This window comes from Macaca mulatta, chromosome 17, assembly GCF_049350105.2.
Source record: "Macaca mulatta isolate MMU2019108-1 chromosome 17, T2T-MMU8v2.0, whole genome shotgun sequence".
In the NCBI taxonomy this organism is placed as follows: Eukaryota; Metazoa; Chordata; class Mammalia; order Primates; family Cercopithecidae; genus Macaca; species Macaca mulatta.
Genome location: NC_133422.1, coordinates 28,624,730 through 28,645,590, shown reverse-complemented (window position 1 = coordinate 28,645,590; position 20,861 = coordinate 28,624,730). Strand labels below are relative to the sequence as shown.

Genomic DNA, 20,861 nt, shown 5'->3' with positions numbered 1-20,861 from the left:
AGTATTGGTTGAAATGGGACCAAAACGTGTTGGGCCAGGTGTGCAGGGAACAGCTTTTTACCTCTCTCCAGGCTTATTCCTTTGACAACAAATATATGTGCCCTCCCTGTCCACTACTCCACCTCAAAAACTTCCCTATGTATTTCCCTTTTAACCACAAATTTCTTCTCCCCCATTTCCCTACCTCTCTTTCTGTCCCTTTTCTACTTTCATTCCAGTCTTCGAATTTTTGCTAAAAGTATTTTCCTATGCTGGAATATTGTTCCTTTTTCTATCTCACTATATCCAAATCCTAGTACTTTTTCAAAGTGCATCTAAATTCCCATTTCTTAGGTATTTGCTAACAAGTCTTCAGGAAATATGTTGTTAGAAGAATTTATAAAGTCTATGATTTTTGTACAATTAAAAAAGTCCCATTTATTTCACTTACTCGTTTTCTTTCCTCACTTAGGTAATCTCTATATTTTACCTTATGATAAAATAAGGTAAAGTATACCTTGGTCCCTTGTATATTTCTTCTTCCTTTTGTATTTTCTTCGAAACTTTTTATTCAGGTGTAATTATTTTATATAGATAGCTAAGTTTTTTTTTTTCCCTCACAAAAGTTGTACAAGCTCCTTGAAGACAGATCTTTTGTCACAGACCTCTTTTGAATTCCTTAGAGAACCTAGTACCACACTAGGCTTCTGAAAACACCAATCAAGAGTTGCTTAATGCAGGGGTCCCTTACCACTGGGCTGCAGACCTGTACCTGTCCATGGCTTGTTAGGAACTGGGCAGCACGGCAGGAGGTGAGTGGCTGGTTGGTGAGCATTACCACCTGAATTCCGCTTCCTGTCAGATCAGTGGCAGAATTAGAGTCTCATAGAGAGCACAAACACTGCTGTGAACTGTGCATGTGAGGGATCTATGTTGCAGGCTCCTTATGAGAATCTAATGCCTGATGACCTGAGATACAACAGTGGCATCCCGAAACCATTCCCTGCATCCCAACCCTGCACCCGCAGGTCCATGGAAGAATTACTTTCCACAAAACCATCCTCTGGTGCAAAAACGTTGGAGACTGCTGGCTTAATGTAATTGAGTAATAGTGGAGAATTAGTGAGATTTAGCCCTCAAACACACTGGGTATCCAGTGCATATCCAAAAGCCATAATGGGCAGTTAATTTGAAAATCAGTTGTATGTGTAAATTTTCAGAATTATTGATAACATTGTATTGAAACCAATGACAGCTTTTGCATGTTTATCAACTCTGAGAAACCAAAATATTTAAAATGAAAAAAGTGCTCGTTATTAGATTCATGCAAAAGTAATTGTGTTTTTTCCCATTGTTTTAAATGGCAAAGGTAAATTTTATTTATCTGTATTATTAGAATAATACAATAATCACTGTATAGCTTTTTTCCAAGGAGAATTAACATTGTGTTTTAAAATTCTGATTTGTTTATGTTATCAGTGACTAATTTTAAAATAGATTACAAGATAGCAAAACAAAAACAAAAAACAACACCCTCACCTACCTAAATGTCTATGTAGAGAGAAGTGGTTAAACAAACTGTGGTACAGCAATATTAAGGAACACCAGTTTGTGCTGAACCACTATCAACTCCAGTGGGGATGGCACCAGGTTCTAGAGGCCAAAGAGACCCAGAGCCAGCAAAGGAGACAGAGGGTTTTTGGGGGAGTTTACATGCAGGGGAGAGAGTCCAGTGGCAGCGGGTTGGGCAAGAGAAACAACTGCTTGCAACAGTCATGCAGTTTACACAGCATTTTTCACTTAATGCCTTCTCCCTAACAACCTCCACCTGGTAACCTTCATTTAACCCAAAACAAAGGATCTCGATCCCCTCTATGCCCTGTGTTCCATGAGCCAGGCTGGGGGTTCAAATGCTCCTCATAGATAAGGAATAGATCTCCAGCCTATCCCAGATTCCTTAGCTCGGAACTGTGAACTGCATTCAGGGTCATCCTCGGGATGTGCTTAAGTCAAGTTTTCGGTGCCAAGTGCATCTACTGTGCAACCAAGCAGCACTTTTAAAAGAATTAAATAGAGCTACCAAATGTAGAGAAATCCAAGATCTACTATAAAGAAATAAATTATAATGCAGTGTGTATAGTATTATCTCATTTAAAAATTACCTTGGCATGTATTCAAACAAATACATATATCTATGTATGCCTGGAAAAAAGATCTGGAAGGATAGCACTTTGAATAGTGTTTAGCCTTGGGAAGTGGAATTAGAGAAGAGGAAGGCGGGGGATTGTCTTTTTTTTTCCTCAAGATGGTCTCTCTCTGTTGCCCGTGCTGGAGTGCAGTGGCATTATCTTGACTCACTGCCACCTCTGCCTTCAAAGCTCAAGAGATTCTCCCACCTCAGCCTCCTGAGTAGCTGGGATTACAGGCACACACCACCACGCCCAGCAAAGTTTTTGTATTTTTGATAGAGACAAAGTCTCACTATGTTGCCCAGGCTGGTCTCAAACTCCTGGACTCAAGCAATCCACTAGCCTCAGCCTCCCAAAGTGCTGGGATTACACATACAAGTCACTGCAGCAGACTGGGATTTTAAAACCCTTAGGGAAGCATAGGAAACAAAAAATACTTTTTTTAATGGACATTTAATTTAAAATTAAAAGGTAAAAAGACATTTCTAGAATCAGCATAGCTAGAACAGTACACTGGTTTGTATTTTATTTGTAAAACAAGATGCCATTCTGTGGTTACAGTTATTAAAATTTTCTGTGATTAATAGTTATTAAAGGAGTATAATCATTTCTCCTATACTAGATCATAGTTTATAAGTCTTCAGATTTGTGGTAAAATATGTTTTATAAATAGAATCCACTATAATTACTGGATGAATTCCACAGAGATTTTTCCATTCAGTAAATTACCTGAATATGTTATATTACCAATGCTATGTGTTTGTTTGCCATAAATGGCTTTGACTCTGAAAATTGCCATCTGAAGTACTTTCATTATTAAAAAGCTTTATAACCCTGTAGAAAGAGATACTTTGAGACTAGTTTCCCTTGACATTTTAAACCAAGTTATTTATAACTCAAGGTTTTCTGTCCCTTCACTCAGCCTGCTTCTTTGTCCTGTCTCTCTCTGTTCTCTTTAGATCCTGTTTTTCTTCTTGGCTTCAGAGCACCAGCTTACAAGTTGTACTTTTAAAGATTTATAACAGTAATAGTATGATTTTCCAACATACAATTTTTGTATAGTTCTGGTTTCAAAAATTTGTAGAAAAGTGAAAACATGTAAAAACTTGGAAAATTGGAGTATGACACACCTCATAAAAAGAGAATGTGCATCAGTTCTCAACAGGGTGGGAATTGTTCGTTTACTAAAAGGTATCTTGTGTTCTTAACTGACTCGAGCAAGAACTTTTCATGAAAGCACCAGTTGTGGAGAAAATAGAACATGGATCCAGCAAAGCAGGACGGGGAAATATGAGAATTATTAGTATCACCATCTGCCTGTGGTTATGGCACTAAGCCCATGTTGTTGTTATGATGCTAGCTATATATTGAATCTCGGGACTCCACGATCTGTTTCTTAACCTCATCCTTTGTTATTCCTTAAATTGGGCAGTTGGTGGAAAATCATAGCATGTGCAGTATTTCACTTAGTGTTGTTATATTGTTTAGATATAAGTGGAATTGTATGGATATGAGTGGAATTTTAACTGTTTTTTTTTTTTTTTTTTTTTTTTTTGAGACGGAGTCTCACGCTGTTGCCCAGGCTGGAGTGCAGTGGTGCGATCTCGGCTCACTGCAAGCTCCGCCTCCCGGGTTCCCGCCATTCTCCTGCCTCAGCCTCCTGAGTAGCTGGGGCTACAGGCGCCCGCCACCGCGCCCGGCTAATTTTTTGTATTTTTAGTAGAGACGGGGTTTCACTGTGGTCTCGATCTCCTGACCTTGTGATCCGCCCGCCTCGGCCTCCCAAAGTGCTGGGATTACAGGCTTGAGCCACCGCGCCCGGCCGAAATTTTAACTGTTAAACTTAGGATTTGGTGTACATGAGTCACAACTTTTAGCTTTTCTTCTTACTGTATTTATGTGGATTATTTTATTTTATTTTATTTTATTTTATTTTATTTTAAATAGGGAGAGGGTCTCCCTATGTTGCCCAGGCTGGTCTTGAACTCCTGGACTCAAGGGATCCTCCTACTTCCTGCCGAAGTGCTTAGGATTACAGGCATGAGCCACTGCACCCAGCCACATGTGGGCTTTCTGATAAGACCAGTTTTCACTCTGCTCAAACACATATTCTCTTACTCTACCTTTGTTTTGTTCAGATGATGGTGAGTCCTGCTTTTCTGAGAAAACTGAGGTAAGCATGTGCTTCCTAACTTCATTCCTCTTTCCCTGGGCAGTCTCTACTCATGCTTTCTCCTCCTTCTCATTTTAGAAAAATATATATTATTCCTCTTATGTTCTTGATCCCTTCCATTGTGATCTCAAAGATCATGCTCCAATAATTATCCCCTTCTCATCTTCTACCTTCCTCCTGTCTGTCCCACTCAATCTACCAAGAGTTGAAAGTTTGTTTGTTTTTTAAAGCAAACAAAAACCTCTTCTATTAAGCCCTTCAAGCTGCCCTTCTATTCTTTATGTCCAACACTTGGAAACAGTAATATATATTCATTTCTCTATTACCTCATCCCTAACCTCTTATAATCCTAATCCTATTTTTTTTTTTTTTTTGAGATGGAGTCTCGCTCTGTCGCCCAAGCTGGAGTGCAGTGGCCGGATCTCCGCTCACTGCAAGCTCCGCCTCCCGGGTTCGCGCAATTCTCCTGCCTCAGCCTCCCGAGCAGCTGGGACTACAGGCGCCCGCCACCTCGCCCGGCTTATTTTTTTGTATTTTTAGTAGAGACGGGGTTTCACCGTGTTAGCCAGGATGGTCTCGATCTCCTGACCTCGTGATCCGCCCGTCTCGGCCTCCCAAAGTGCTGGGATTACAGGCTGGAGCCACCGCGCCCGGCCCCTAATCCTATTGTTGTATCAGGTACTATTAAGTCTCCAATCTCCCATACAGTGTTCTAGGCATGGCATGGCAGATTTGGGCTATGTATGCTACCTGGATCAGAGCCAGTGTTACCAGTTTCCCAGAAGGGCTGGCCTAGAGTCCTCTGCCTGCCTCATGCTTTTCTATACTGCTGTATGCTCTGATGGTCCGTGCCTGTCTTTGGTCTTGCTGACTACCAGTCTATGTCTTTAGGAATTTAGGGAATATGAACTCTTAAAAGTCCCTTTCTCTGTGCCCAGTGGTTCTCTAAAGGCCCCTTTCCCACTAATACTTTTGCTTTGTAAGAATTCAAAGTGGGACTTAGAAATTAGACTACAGGGTTGGGTAGTAAGTACTTTTAAATGCTTCTTTTTCTTGAAGGTCTCTTTTCTTTGGTCATACGATAGCATACTTTTCAGTTTCTCCTTTCCCTCTCTAACCACTGTTTCTTTATTTGCCTTTTTCTTTTTTTTTTTTTTTTTGAGACAGGGTCTCACTCTGTTGCCCAGGCTGGAGTGCGGTGGTGCAATCTTGGCTCACTGCAACTTCTGCCTCCAGGGCTCAAACGATCCTCCCACCTCAGCCTCTCGAGTAACTGGGACCACAGGAGTGCACCACCACGCCCAACTAATTTTTGTATATATTTTTTTGGTAGAGATGGGGGGTCTTGCCATGTTGTCCAGGCTGGTCTTGAACTTCTGGGCTTAAGTGATTTGCCTCCCAGAGTGCTGAGATTACGGGGGTGAGCCACTACACCCAGCCAGTTGCCCTTTTTCTACCAATACCTGTAGATGTTTCTTGAAGTTTTGTCCTTGGCTCTCTTTTTGGTCTCTCTCATACTGCAGTGGCAGGATGGATGACCCCCAGATATATTGCTCCGGTCTGTTTTCTCTCAAAGTTCTAGTTCTGTATGTTCAGCTGCCTGTGGGCATTTGTATCCAAAAGTCTTGCTGGCATCTCGGACTTGTTATATATCAAGTAACTGCCTATTTCATAAAATTTATTTTTCTTCCTGTGGTTCTTATATGTTTTAAAGGTATAACCTGCTTACTCTCACACAGGCATGGGAACGCATTGTGATCTTGACTCGTCTCTCAATTACTATCCACATTTTTTCAGTTGCCAAACCTATTCTCTCTTATACTCTTGTAGTCCTTTTATTCCCACTGTCTGGTTACCCTCACTGTCATCCTAGACTACTGAGTTACCTTTAATTTCATCAGCTACTGTTTCTTTGCCCTTTTGATTCTTCTTAATACACTGCCAAATTCACATTCATTACAGAAAGTTCTGATCACATCATGGCTCCGTTTTGTCAGCAAATTACTTAGCTCATTCGCCTAGCACTCAATCTCTCCATAATCTGACCCCAACCTGGATTTCTAGTTTTTGTTTGTTTGTTTGTTTGTTTGTTTTGAGATGGAGTTTCGAGCCGAGGCTGGAGTGCAATGGTGCAATCTCAGCTCACCACAACCTCCGCCTCCCAGATTCAATCAATTCTCCTGCCTCAGCCTCCCAAGTAGCTGGGGTTACAGGCATGCGCCACCATGCCTGGATAATTTTGTATTTTTAGTAGAGACGGGGTTTTTCTATGTTAGTCAGGCTGGTCTCGAACTCCTGACCTCAGGTGATCCACACACCTTGGCCTCCCAAAGTGCTGGGATTACAGGCATGAGCCACCATGCCCAGTCTAGTTTTTTATACTATTATCATTCACATAGCGTTTGCTTCTGCCATACTAAATTTTTGTTTCTTCTATTTTTTTTTTTTTTTTTTTTTTTTTGAGACAGGGTCTTGCTGTGTTGCTCAGGCTGGTCTCAAACTCCTGGGCTCAAGCAATCCACCTGCCTCAGCCTCCCATAAGGGCTGGGAATACAGATACGAGCCACTGGACCTTGACCTTAATACACTTTTTCTTACAACTGTTATACATTTAAATAAAAACAAATATGTTAATTAAATATAAATAACTCTAAAACCAATAAAGTAAAATTAATATTAATTTAATTCAAAATATAGCACTAAATCGTGGAGGTGGCACTTAATCATATAATTATGTATTTGTGTATTTAGTATTTTACATGTTAGTGTCTTGATTTTTTTTTTTGGGAGGGAAATCATGACAAACCAGGTTTTGTGCCATTATTTTTATTGTTGACAATGAACTCTTTTTTAACCACTAATGTTTTAATTTAATGGATTAATCAATTCAATAATGTGCCTTAAACATTCATTAACTAGTTATAGCACTTATTGCTAGTGAATTGTTATAGTATGAGTATGCCAAGATGAATTCAAAGCCTTATAACACTCAATAATGTAAATATGACTGCTGAGGTGGAGGAGGTAACTTGGAATTCTGCACAGTTAAGCTACCAAAGCTACCACATGTAAGTGAAAAATAATTTTCCTACCTTTTTTTTGTATTCAAATAACTGTAGAATCATTGCATATTTAGCATGCCATGATGCCATTTGACTGTAACTTGATCTATATACATCATTTACATTTTTTTCTTCCCCAGTGATTTTCTTAATAGTTGAGACAACTCCACTGAACTACACCATTTATAGGTTGTTAAAGTCTCCACTTAAAGAAATTGAAGTCTTGTTTTATGAGATTTCTTTCAATTGTGAACTAACAATGTAAAATAGTTTTGTTTTTTAACAGGTAAAATAATTAAATGTTAACATTAGGACTCACTAATGACAGTTATATGCTGACCAATTCATGAGTTAACAGCAAAAAATTCTTTAAACTTCAGTCAGTGATGTTATTGTTAGTAATTTTGGTACTGTTATTTTGAATCCATATTAGATATATTGAAAGATTAGGCAAATATATCATTATGTTACTATGTTATTAGAACAAAGATTTGTGGTATAAGTGAAGGTGAATATAAGAGCAAAGAAGTAGAGTTAAAATTCTGTAATGATAGATTAGAATTAAAAGTATCAATAAAAACTATTTTTTGGAGTGACTTTTTCAATTGTCTTTTTAATTTTCAAAATTTTAATTTTTAGGGTACATAGTAGGTGTATATATTTGTAGGATACATGAGATATTTTGATATAGGCATGCAATGTGTAATAATCACCTCAGGGTAAATAGGGTATCCATCACCTCAACTATTCATCAATCGTTTGTGTTAAGAACATTCCAGGCCGGGTGCGGTGGCTCACACCTGTAATCCCAGCACTTTGGGAGGCCGAGGTGGGTGGATCATGAGTCAGGAGATTGAGAACATCCTGGCTAACATGGTGAAACCCTGTCTCTACTAAAACTACAAAAAAAAATTAGCTGGACGGGGTGGCAGATGCCTATAGTCCCAGCTACACAGGAGGCTGAGGCAGGAGAATGGCGTGAACCCAAGAGGTGGAGCTTGCAGTGAGCCGAGATCGTGCCACTGCACACTCCAGCCTGGGTGTTAGAGCAAGACTCAGTCTCAAAAAAAAAAAAAAAAAGAACGTTCCAATTGTATTCCCTCAGTTATTCTAAAATGTACAACAAATTGTTGCTCACTGTAGTCACCCTGTTGTGCTGTCAAATACTAGATCTTATTCAGTGTATCAAACTATATTTTTATACTCATCCCCATTAGTGGATTAACCAGCCCCTTTTCCCTACTTGCTGTCACCATCATTCTCCTCTCTATCTCTGTAGGTTCAATTGTTTAAATTTTTAGCTCCCACAAATGAGTGAGAACATGTGAAGTTTGTCTTTCTGTGCCTGGCTTATTTCACTTAATATCCTCCAGTTCTATCCAGGTTGTTTCAAATAACAGGATCTCATTCTTTTTTATACCTGAATAGTATTCCATTGAGTATTTCCCTCCCCTCCCCTCCCCTCCCCTCCCCTCCCCTCCCCTCCCCTCCCCTTCCCTCCCCTTCCCCTCCCCTTCTCCTCCCTTCCCCTCCCTTCCCCTTCATTCCCTTTTTCTTTCTTTCTTTTTTGACAGGGTCTTGCTCTGTCACCCAGGCTGCAGTGCAGTGGTGCAATCATGTGCCACCAACTCTGGCTAATTTTGATTTTTTGTAGAGATGAGGTCTTGCTATGTTATTCAGGCTGTTCTTGAACTTCTCTGCTCATGAAATGTTCCTGCCTCAGCCTCCCAAAGTGCTGGGATTACAGGTGTGAGCCACCGTGCCTGGCCCAGATGACCAGATGATTCTTGTTGTACCTTAATGTCCTTTTCTTTCAGACTGAAGAACTCCCTTTAGCTTTTCTTGTAGGACAGGTCTGGGTTGATGAAATCCCTCAGCTTTTGTTTGTCTGGGAATGTCTTTATTTTTGCTTCATGTTTGAAGGATATTTTCACTGGATATAATATTTGAGGATAAAAGATTTTTTCTTTCAGACCTTCAAATATGTCTTAACTGCTCTTTCTTGGCCTGTAATGTTTCCACTGAGAAATCTGTTGCCAGATGTGTTGGAGCTCATTTATATGTTATTATTTTCTTTTCTCTTGCTGCTTTTAGGATTCTTTCTTTATCCTTGACCTTTCATTGTTTGAGTATTAGATGTCCCGAGGTAGTTTTTTGGGGGCAAAATCTGCTTAGTGTTCTATAACCTTCTCGTACTTGAATATTGATCTTTCTCTAGGTTTGGGAAGTTCTCTGCTGTCTGTTTGGATAAACTCTCTACCCTGGTCTCTCTCTCTACCTCCTCTTTAAGGTCAATGACTCTTAGATTTGCCATTTTGAGGCTATTTTCTAGATCCCGTAGGCATGCTACCTTATTTTTATTCTTTTTTCTTTTGACTGCTCTGTGTATTTCAGATAGCCTGTCTTCAGGCTCACTAATTCTTTCTGCTGCTTGATCAATTCTGCTTTTGAGAAACTCTGATGCATTTTTCAGTTTGTCAATTAAATTTTTCAGCGCCAGAATTTCTCCTTGATTCTTAATTATTTCAGTCTTTTTATTATATTATCTGATAAGATCTGAATTCCTTCTCTGTGTTATCTTGGATTTCTTTGAGCTTCCTCAAAACAGCTATTTTGAATTCTCTTAAAGGTCACATATCTCTGTCATTCCAGAATTGGTCACTGGTTCCTTATTTAGTTGGTTTGGTGAGGTCATGATTTCCTGGATGGTCTTGATGCTTCTGGATGTTTGTCAGTGTCTGGGCATTGAAGAGTTAGGTATTTCTTCTAATCTTCACACTCTGGGCTTATTTGTACTTGTCTTTTAAATTTTTTTTTCCCGACCTCTCAAGGATGAATGTATCTGTCCTTCTTAAGAAGCCTTTCCAAATATTCAAAGGGAATTGAGTATTGTGATCTAAGTCTTTGGTCACTGCAGCCATATTTGCATTAGATGATATTTCAAAGCCCAGTAATGTTGTGACTTGCAGACACAAGGAGATACCGCCTTGGTGGTCTTGGGTAAGATCCAGGAGAATTCCCTGGATTACCAGACAGTCTCTTGTTCTCTTCCCTTACTTTCCCTCAAAGGGATCTTTCTCTGTCTCTCCTTGCTGAGCTGCCTACAGTTGGGGGAGGGAAGGGGAGCCCTCTTGTGACCACCACTGCCAGGACTATACTGGGTCAATGCTGGGTCACACCTGAAGCCACCACAGTACTGGGTTATACCCAAGGCCTGTAACAACTATTTCTTGGCTACTGCTGATGTTTATTCAAGGCCCAAAGACTATACTATATAGTATATATATACTCTCTATATAGTATACATATATATGCTATGTAGTATATATAGTATACATTAGGTTCTTTTAAGTTTCCCCATAGTTCAGGGATTCTCTGTTCATTTTTATTTTTTTAAACTTTTTTTCTGTCAATGCTTTATTTTGATATGTTCCGTCACTGTGTCTCCAAGTTTACTAATCATTTCTTCTGCAGGGTGTAGTCTGCTATTCATCTCATTTGGTGTAATTTTCATTCCAGAGTTTATAGGGCTTTTTTCTTGTTGTTGTTGTTTAAAGATCTTAGTTGTCCTTATTTGTGATTCTAGAGTTGGGCAACACTTCATTCCATAAAACAGAATAAATGTTTTCTCAGAAATTGTAGTTTTAATTCTTAGAAATTTGATCTGGATCTTTTTTATATCTGCCATATCTCTCCTTAACATTCTTATCTTTCTAATACCTTCTTGAACTTATGGAAGATATTTTTTATAGTTTTAATGTCTTTGTATAGTAATTCTATTATTTGTGTCATTTCTGACTCTGTTTCTAACGATCGATTTTCTCCTTCTTATGCATTATGTTTTCCTGCTTCTTTGCATGCCTGGTGATTTTTGACTGGATGGCAGATATTGTGAATTTTACGTTATTGTGTGCTAGATTTTAAAAAATTTATATAAATATTTTAAAATTTTACTCTGGGTTGCAGTTATTTGGAAATAATATGATCCTTTCAGGGCTTACTTTTAATATCTATTAGGAGGGACCAGAACAATCTTTAATCTAAACCTAATTTGGTTCCACTACTGAGGCAATATCCTTCTGAATACTCAACCCAATTTCCTGTAGATTATGAGATTTCTTCACTCTTGCTGTTGGAAATATGGAATGGTATTTAATAGGAATTAAATATACAATCAATCATAAATAATCTTAGTAATTATATGTCTTAAAGTCCTTGACTTGACTTTGTGCCTTTGAATACATTGTAGATTGATATAGAGTCTCCCAATTTTAAATTAACCTTGCTGTTATCCTAAGAACCACTTTTATCAATTCTGAATTTCTTTAATTATACTACAACTCTTGGAGTATAACCCAAGATACTAGACACTTCATACCCTGAGTGATTTAGAATTATTTCCATTTAACATCTCTTTAAAAAGAAGAAATAAAACTCTAAAAATTATAAAACTGCTAATTGAAAGAATAATTGGCAGACTAATCTCTAGTCATCTTTGATACCTATTTAATAGGTGCTAAGAAATAACCAAATAACTGTATAATATAGTTAAATTTTAATTCTACTTTAAATAAACCAGATCAAGACATCTATATTTTAAGGCCGACTTTTACTGACTTATTTTTCTTAAGGGGTATAAACAACTATTTATAGATATTTACCTTTCACCTTACTTAAGCTCATATTCTTAGAGAGATTTTAATTCTGCAGAGAATAATAATGTGTTACTTAATAATAGGTCTAATAACTACTTCTGTTCCTTCTGTACTTGGGAGATCCATCAGTAGAAGGGCCCAAGACTTTTGATTAGGGACATAGTGGGAGATGGAGAACCTAAAAGTGTGTTGGGCTAAGGAACTGGAACAGAACTCCAAAGCAGGATCTGACTAGCATTCATACAGAGCCAGCACGTATTCCAAGCTGCATACATTGCCTCCTAATTCCAAAGAATCCTACAAATGCCATCTAAGCCTGCCAGCCATGAGCCCACTCAGCTTTCCACCTAATTCCTCATCCCCAAACCTTACAGAGAGTTTCATAATTTTAAGATACTTTACCCTATAATTATATGTATATAATAACTTTAATAATTTTTTGTAGCCTTTAGCCTTTGTAATTCTTATAAGAGGTGTTATGCATTCTGACCGGTAATGCTTAGGGGGAAAAAACCTTTCTAATGGCAATAATTACATTTGGTTTGCACATACATGATTAAGCTGCTCTATTGTTTTTGGTGTCAATATTTTTCTATGTTCTTTATAATTTTCCCTTTTATAACTGCAAATTTTGGTCCAAGTTTCAAAATAGACCATATTAAGAAATACATTAAGTTTTCATAAAATTACACGGTTTAAATTACAAGTACTCTAAAACCTTCCTTGCTTTTTAAATGTTAAGATTAAGTTTCTAATACAAGTACTTGTGTGTTTACTTGCTCCACTTTCTTATAATTGGGAATAGCATCTTCCCTGAGGAGCTAGCATATTAGCAGGTGAATCTGTTATTATTACTATCAACATGCTTTTTTAAAAAAGAACCTTTATTTACATTTTTAAACAAGATGGTCAAGCCAGTTTAATCAGTTGACAAAACCCTGTGTATGAACAAGTATAAGACTTAAGGCAGAAAAATGTGATGAGAAAAAAATTTGTTTATCTCTAGACTTTTTTCTTTTTTGGCCCAATAATTTATTTTGCCTCAGCTTTACACGCATTCTTGTGACGTTGCAGGACTGGGGAGGGAGGAAGTAAAGAGGGAGCTGTAACTGTGGTACATATCTGAAAGCAAGTGTTAGAGAGGGAGTGGAGGACGCATAAGCAAGCTGGTTTGACCAGAAACAGAACTGCCTGTGACAGATTAAGAGACAAGCAAGGCTTGGAATCTGAGAGCAAGCAAAGAGAGTGGAAATTTACAGCTGCTCTCTGTGAGTGTTCAAGTGATCATTTTCTGGTAACGTTTTCCGGTGGTAACTGTTACTCTTCAAAAAGAGGGACAGAAAGTCAAGACCGAATTGTGGAAACTCTTCTCTCTGCCACGCCTGATAATAGGAGGCAACCTCTATTAAATGGACGATAAAGGTTACTTCATCTAAAGTGCTTTGAGCTCAAGAAAGAGCTGTCTTCAGCACCTCACCATGTGTCTACGTTTTGTTGCTTAGAAAAGCCTAGGCATTTCTGTAACATTTGGTGAGTATCAAGAAGGTTATCTATACTGGTTTATAGAAATGGAACGAATATGATAAACTTTAGTTTTAATTGAGGTTCTGCAGTTATTACTTATATATTCATTATAAACCGTGCTGTTACCTTGTTTCTTTGTGCATAATGAATTGCTGTTACTAGGAGAGGTTTAAAAAAACTACAAAACAATACTTCTCTGTTGCCTAAGGCACTTGAACCATTACCAACTATTCCGTGTTCATGGAATATCTTATTTTGGAAATGGGTTTTTATTTACAAAGAGTTTCCAAAAATAAAATAGTGGCAGTACAGTGTGCCATTTTTCATGTTTCTTTTTCAACTGCATGAAAATTTGAAAGTTATCTCTTTCTGTCTATTGTTAGTAAATTTTAAATTATCACTGTATTTTGTATTATAAATTACAGCATTCTCTCATAATTTAAATAAAAATGTTGATACTAGTATTTAAAAGGATATATAATTTAAATGTTGACTGCTTCTGTTAGACCCAATAAGTGACACCTGATTTTTCCTGCTTTATGTAAAATGAATGAATGCACTTGGGTTTCTAAGTAAGGAATAAAAAGCAGTTATTTTGTTATTACAGTTTATACCAAGCTTTCCTCTCATATAATCTTATTCTGTTAAAGAGCTAATATAACCCGGGGTGTGTGTGTGCGTGCTTGTATAAGCAATAGAGCAAGGAAAAATAAACTCTTAAAAATATCTATTCACATTCCAATAAAACCTTCTTTGTATAATCTTAAAATAGGAGAGTGTATGCTAATTATATATATCTTTTTAAAGACATGGATGGAGGCATGTAATCATTCTTCTGTAGGAGGAAGAAAGTGTATGTTGTTAACTGTGAAATTGAGTCACTGCATGAAGATGCACCACTCTAAGCAGAGTTTCTAATCTACCCTCTGCTAGTCTCAAGAAATACATATGTCTTTAGTTATTGATTCAAGCAAATCCTTTAAGGCAAAACAACTGAAATGAGAACTTCTGTAGCGTATTAGTAAACACATTAAAGGGGCTTGTACCCTAGATAGACTATAAAATGGCTGTACTTTCTCTAACATTTCCTCTACGTGTACAGAAACCTGTAGAACAGGTTTTGTTTTGTGGGATTTTGCGAGTTTTTTTTTTTTTTTGACTGTTGACCTATGTGTAAGAAGCAGCTCAGCTGGTCTGTGGAAACCTTTTCTGGACTAGTTAGTATCTTGCACTTAAAAGTAAACATCATAGAGATAATATCACAAACTTACTTTTCTTTATAGATTTTCACATGCTCAGTCCTTCTTAGACTGGTGGAAAATTATTTGCATACAGCTTCACACTCTTCAGAATAATTTTTTATTTTAAACTAGTCATTTACTGTGTTACCTTAGTGATGGTACCATTTCCCAGGCCCATAGGAATGTAAATGTAGAAATAAAGAATAATGCATTCCCAATTTACAAATACTTTGTATTTCAGAAGTTTACTTGTGAAGGGATTGTTGGAAATTTAGAACCCATTTTCCCTGGGAAACAGTTTATCAAGTGAGTGTTGGGCATTTGTTATAGTTGAGGAATATATTTTACCCATGCTGTAGAAAAACCATTGCTACTTGAAAAATATAGGAAAGTCAATTCCAATGATGAAACTAAATATAAAATAATTATGTTGGATAAGATATTATTTTTATTCTAAATATAAATGCTTAAAGAAAAGCAAGTTTAATAGGTGGATAGGTATTTGGAAGGATGCTTATGGGTTTTCTGGGTACTTTCGTGAGCTTTCAAGGTTGATTGCACTGTTTTTGAGATCTGATCTGACATTGAAATCAGTGATTTCTCTTTTTCTTGCTACAAGAATATTTCTGGCCATTGAGTTCATACTTAGCCATTCCTAAGGTCTAGCCCAGTGTGTGGCACATAGTAGGTACCTGATAGTAGTTACTGCATGAGGACTAAACTGTTTCTTTGGTTCACAAAATTGAAATGAGTTATTTTCCAAGATATACAAAAAAGGAAAGAGGCTTAGGGGCACACGTTTTTCATTATGAGAAAGAGATGATCTGACAAGAATTGATTGAATTGTGAGATGTGAACAAAGCAAAAGTAAGATAGAATAGGTCTAACTCTGAAGACAGCAAGAAAAGACCATGGTATAACTTGGTTGCTATCTTGAATGAGTAGGAATGGTGACGAGGGGAGGCAGTTTACAAAGGTATCTTGAGTACATGGGACATTCTAAAGTCAGGTGTCAACTTTAACTCAGAAGGATTCTGTCTTTGTAAATGTTTACTAGGACCCATATGAAGAAATGTGACTTCTTTGGAAAACTTGTCTTGGGTCTATCCAAATTAACTTTATTGGTCCTGAAAGTGTCTCTGAAGTGCCAGTATATGAAATTTAAAAGTCAGTAATGCAATATGCATATGTAATGAAATAATAATGAAATAAACAATACAGTAGATGCAGGTTTCGGTTATTGTGGATGATTTGTAATGGCATAAAAACTCTTCCATTTGATCAAGAAATACTTTCTTTAGTCTATTTTAAATCTTATGTAAAAAGTAATGATTTTGATAGTCCTAAATGGTATATAATAGGTTCTTAACAAATATTTACTGAATGGGTGAAGGTAGATTTGGACAATTTTCCATTTCTGGGATATATATGTGTGTGTTTACATGCACATATATATTCATAATGTGGCTTAAAGATTATATTTAGCTGATAGTCACATAACAAAGAAAAATCTATTAAAACTATATTAGCATGTCTATTAATTATAGTCAAAGTTGGTATTTCACTAATTAATTAGTTTAAACAGAGATCTTTACTGCTTGTAAGTGAGATAATATACTTTCCAGTTTTGTAACTTAAATGTCTCAAATTTCTAGCAGAAACTCATATAGTCTCTTCCAACTTTGGAAGGGCGAAAGATTATATTAAATTACTCAGCCAGAAAAACCGAATCAACTTCGAACAGCTTGGGGATAACAGACAACTTTAGCAAAATCACTTTCATCTCTACTCTCTCATGTTAATGTTTTTATAGATTGACAGGTCAAAGACAGGCACAGGGCTTACTGAAGCTATGAAATGGTTGTATTTCACACTATTTGTATAAACTGTGCCTTAATATCAATAACAGCATCTAAACAAAATTTGTTATGTGTAATATGTATGTGCTTACAAGAAAGAATGAAAAATGAATTATGAGTTTCCCTTGATAATTCTATTTTTAAAGAGTAACCATTTGTTAATTTCAGTAAGATCTAATGCTTTAATGATAGTTACCAGTTTTTGAGAATACTGACTTAGGTTCAGATCTGTGCTATAAATTGAGATTGTAAAATTCTACCATAAAATTTTCAATCATTGACATTTATTAATAGCTAATAAAGGCAGAAAATTTTGGCTCTGACAAATGACTAAAGCTGTCAACAAAAACATTAGTGTGAACCTAATGAATAAAGTTACTAGTTTTTTTTTTTTCTCGAACTACAATAGCCTACTAGGATCCTTAGATAATAAATGTAGTAGTAGTTGTATATATTCCTAACATTATGTGTTAATTATTTTTAAAAATGTATTTCAGTGTTACTGTACATTAGAAATAAAGAGTAATTAACAAGGGACATGAGTTTCTCATTAAAGAGTTTTTCTTCTGATGTAAGTCTGACTGATGCTTCCAGATGAATGGGACTCATAAAAAGCTCCTCACAACTTTTCCATTTCTGTGTAAATTGCCCATTTTTAGAAAATGCCTCTCCCTCAAATTCGGTTAATAAAACTTATAAAAACAAGTTTTTCTTAGTCATTTTGAACTGAGAAAAAGGATTATCCATGCAAGTCATTATTTATACTTCATTGTTTCACTCATATCTATAGGTTTTCAAGTACAAAATTCAGTTGTGGTGCTTTGTAATTACATTTAGGATGTATATTTTAAAATGGAAAAATTGAAGCATAGAAGATACTGATTGGAAGATTCTTTGACATATATAATTTGCTTCATAATGATATGGTATTATTACATATATAATGATATGTTTGTAACTTAACCATCTCTGTGAAGGCAATTCTAAATTATGTTTTTTGGGGGAGAGTCTTCCTGGATACAGTAGCAAATACAGTAGAACTTTAAGGTGCATGTTTTTGTTTTAAGATTTTTGTATAATCAAAAGCACCCATTTTAGGAGAACGGTTCAATTAATATTGACATACATATGCACTCATCTAACCTCTATCCCATTTAATTTTTAGAAATGAATCTTACAGGCACAATTATTTGCCATGTACATTTGATTTCATTTCTTTCTATCTGTGAATCCTATTTGGAATACAGATAAAATAATACTATCCCTGAACTTTTCTGAATTTTATTTTATTTTATTTTAATTTTTTTGAGATGGAATCTCAGGTCTGTCACCCAGGCTGGAGTGCAGTGGTGCGATGTTGGCTCACTGCAACCTCTGCCTCCCTGGTTCAAGTGATTCTTCTGCCTCAGCCTCCTGAGTAGCTGGGATTACAGGAGCGCACCACCACACTGGCTAATTTTTGTATTTTAGTAGAGACGAGGTTTCACCATGTTGGCTAGGCTGCTCTCGATCTCCTGACCTCATGTGATCCGCCCACCTCAGCCTCCCAAAGTGCTGGGATTACAGGCATGAGCCACTGCGCCTGGCCCTGAAATTTTTTTTATGTGGTGGTAGGTTTATTTTAATTTTTTTAGTTTAACAGAAGGTGCCTGTGCCTTAAGTTAAATTAACAGGCTCTTAAGAAATCATTTTGGAAATGTTCCTCTCTAACTCATTGTTGATTGTAAAATAAACTTATGTGAGGAAAAGAAGGTTTATTTTTTAGTTGACTTTCTTCAGATGAGTTAGCGGTTTGGTTATACCTCTGGAAATGTTGAGACTTCTCTTTTGGCTTCAGAGATAAATTTCCCACTCCCTTCAGTTTTCCTGGGAAACCCTTGACATTCAAAATGTTATTTAAAAAAAATTTTTTTTCAGACAGAGTCTCACTGTGTTGCCCAGGCTGGAGTGCAGTGGCACAAACATGGCTCACTATAGCCTTGACCTCCCAAAGTGTTAGGATTATAGGTGTGAGCTACTGCACCTGGCCTCGAATTATTATTGAATAGCATAGTTGCAGATTAGATATTAGACATTTTTCCCTTTGAAATATTTTAAGTGGGATAACAACAAGGGCATTTAATGCTCCAAGTGGCTATTCTCCTCTTCCCCTAGGTCCTTTCCCACCCCCATCCCCCCCACCGCCAACTCTCCTTTCCATTTATGTCACTGAACATATTCAGATGACTCACTTGAGTGGTTGATTTTGGGCCGTCTTCAATGGTGCTCACACACAAGTTAGGAATATGAAATATTTTACTGTGTATTAGGAAAGAGAATGCTGCCAAAATCTACTACAAAATCTACAGGGCGTGAGTTCCCTGGGAGCAGAGTTGGATGATCTTTTTTGGCTTTCTCTCCAGAATCTGAGCCAAGTACTACTCTTTATGAAACTTTATAGCCAAAAGAATCATATGTGAATAATGCTTTGAAAAGACAGGACAGGCCAGGCGTGGTGGCTTACGCCTGTAATCCCAGCACTTTGGGAGGCCGAGGCGGGTGGATCACGAGGTCAGGAGTTTGAGACCAGCTTGTCCAACAGGGTGAAACCCCGTCTCTACTAAAATACAAAAATTAGCCGAGCGTGGTGGTGAGCGCCTGTAATCCCAGCTACTCAGGAGGCTGAGGCAGGAGAATCTCTTGAACCCGGGAGGTGGAGGTTGCAGTGAGCCGAGATCATGCCGTTGCACTCCAGCCTGAGCAACAGAGTGAGACTCCACCTCAGAAAAAAAAAGAAAAGAAAAGACATGACAATCAGATATTCCACAGTTTGAACTAAAAAAAAAAAAAGGTTATTTGTTTATTCATTCAAAATACCATTTAAGAGAGGCATTTCTACTATAAAAGCATTTGCATGATCTATTATACAAGCTTTGGAAAAAAACAGAACATTTGAAGGAAGAAGGAAATTAAGCATCCACGAGCAAACTACATTACTTGGAGGCACTCACTGTTAACATTTCAAAATTATTTTTTCTATACATAGGTTTTGTGTGTTTGTGTTTTTGTTTGCTTTACATAGTTGTAGTTATGCTACTTAATTTAGGATGCTGTTTTTTATCTTAACATTTCTATTCTATTTCACATTCTTTGGAAATATTTTCATAGACATATTTCATCAAATTTAATAAGTTACTGGTTGTGGGACGTATGGGTACTTTATGTACAACCGAGAAAGAAAAGAACCCGCCTGTTAGTGTAAGGCACCAACAATTGTAACACCTAAGCTTTGAAGATGTTAAAATGTAAAACAACTGTAAAAAGTTTAAAAGTTTAAAAAATCTGTGACATATGCTAATGTTCCATCAACTGGGTATATCACAATTTAATTATTTCCCTCTGTTAGATCAGATGTTTCTCAGTTTTTTATGATAAAAAATTACAGTAAACATTTTTGCATATAAAGATAGTTCCTTATTTTAGTTTATTTTCCTAGGACAGATTACCAGAAATGGAATTACTATAAAGCCAGAGGCTATGAACATTTTAAGGTTCTAGATTCATATTTGCCAAATTATTGTCTGATTTATATCCCCACCAGTAAGAAATGAGAGCCTGTTGCACAATACCATCATTAGAACTGAGTTTGTCAAAACAACAAAAAACTTAGTAACATAATGGACAAAATAGTCTTTCACTTTGAGTTTGCATTTATTTTTATTATAGAGAATGGTTAAACATTTACTTGGCCGGGCACGGTGGCTCAAGCCTGTAATCCCAGCACTTTGGGAGGCCGAGGCGGGTGGATCACGATGTTAGGAGATCCAGACCATCCTGGCTAACATGGTGAAACCCCGTCTCTACTAAAAATACAAAAAAAAAAAAAAAACTAGCCGGGCGTGGTGGCGAGCGCCTGTAGTCCTGGCTACTGGGAGGCTGAGGCAGGAGAATGGCATGAACCCGGGAGGCGGAGCTTGCAGTGAGCCGAGATCGCGCCACTGCAGTCCAGCCTGGGCGACACAGCGAGACTCCGTCTCAAAAAAACAAACAAACAAACAAAAAAACAAAAAAAAAAATTACTAATGTGTTTATTAACTATAATTCCTCATTTATGGTTTTCCCTTATCTGTATGTTTCCTTAATGGTTTTCTTAATTGTCTTAAAGAGATCTTTCGTAATGATATTAGCCCTCCATCTTTC

The 20,861-nt window shown here is 37.0% G+C and overlaps 1 protein-coding gene across 13 annotated transcripts in view; it reads left to right on the top strand.

Moving 5' to 3' along the window:
- Positions 1–20,861, top strand: part of CAB39L (calcium binding protein 39 like) — a 135,714-nt gene that overhangs the window by 33,155 nt on the left and 81,698 nt on the right. For 4 of the 13 annotated variants that reach the window (XM_077974372.1, XM_077974371.1, XM_077974370.1 and 1 more), the window contains one exon: positions 4,307–4,341. The exons of 7 other annotated variants lie outside the window; for them this stretch is intronic. The gene's annotated coding sequence lies outside the window, so the exon portion shown is untranslated. Of the gene's footprint in view, positions 1–4,306; positions 4,342–13,174; positions 13,589–20,861 lie in introns of those variants that run through there. 2 more of the 13 variants (XM_028837179.2, XM_015121077.3) reach the window with 1 other exon arrangement.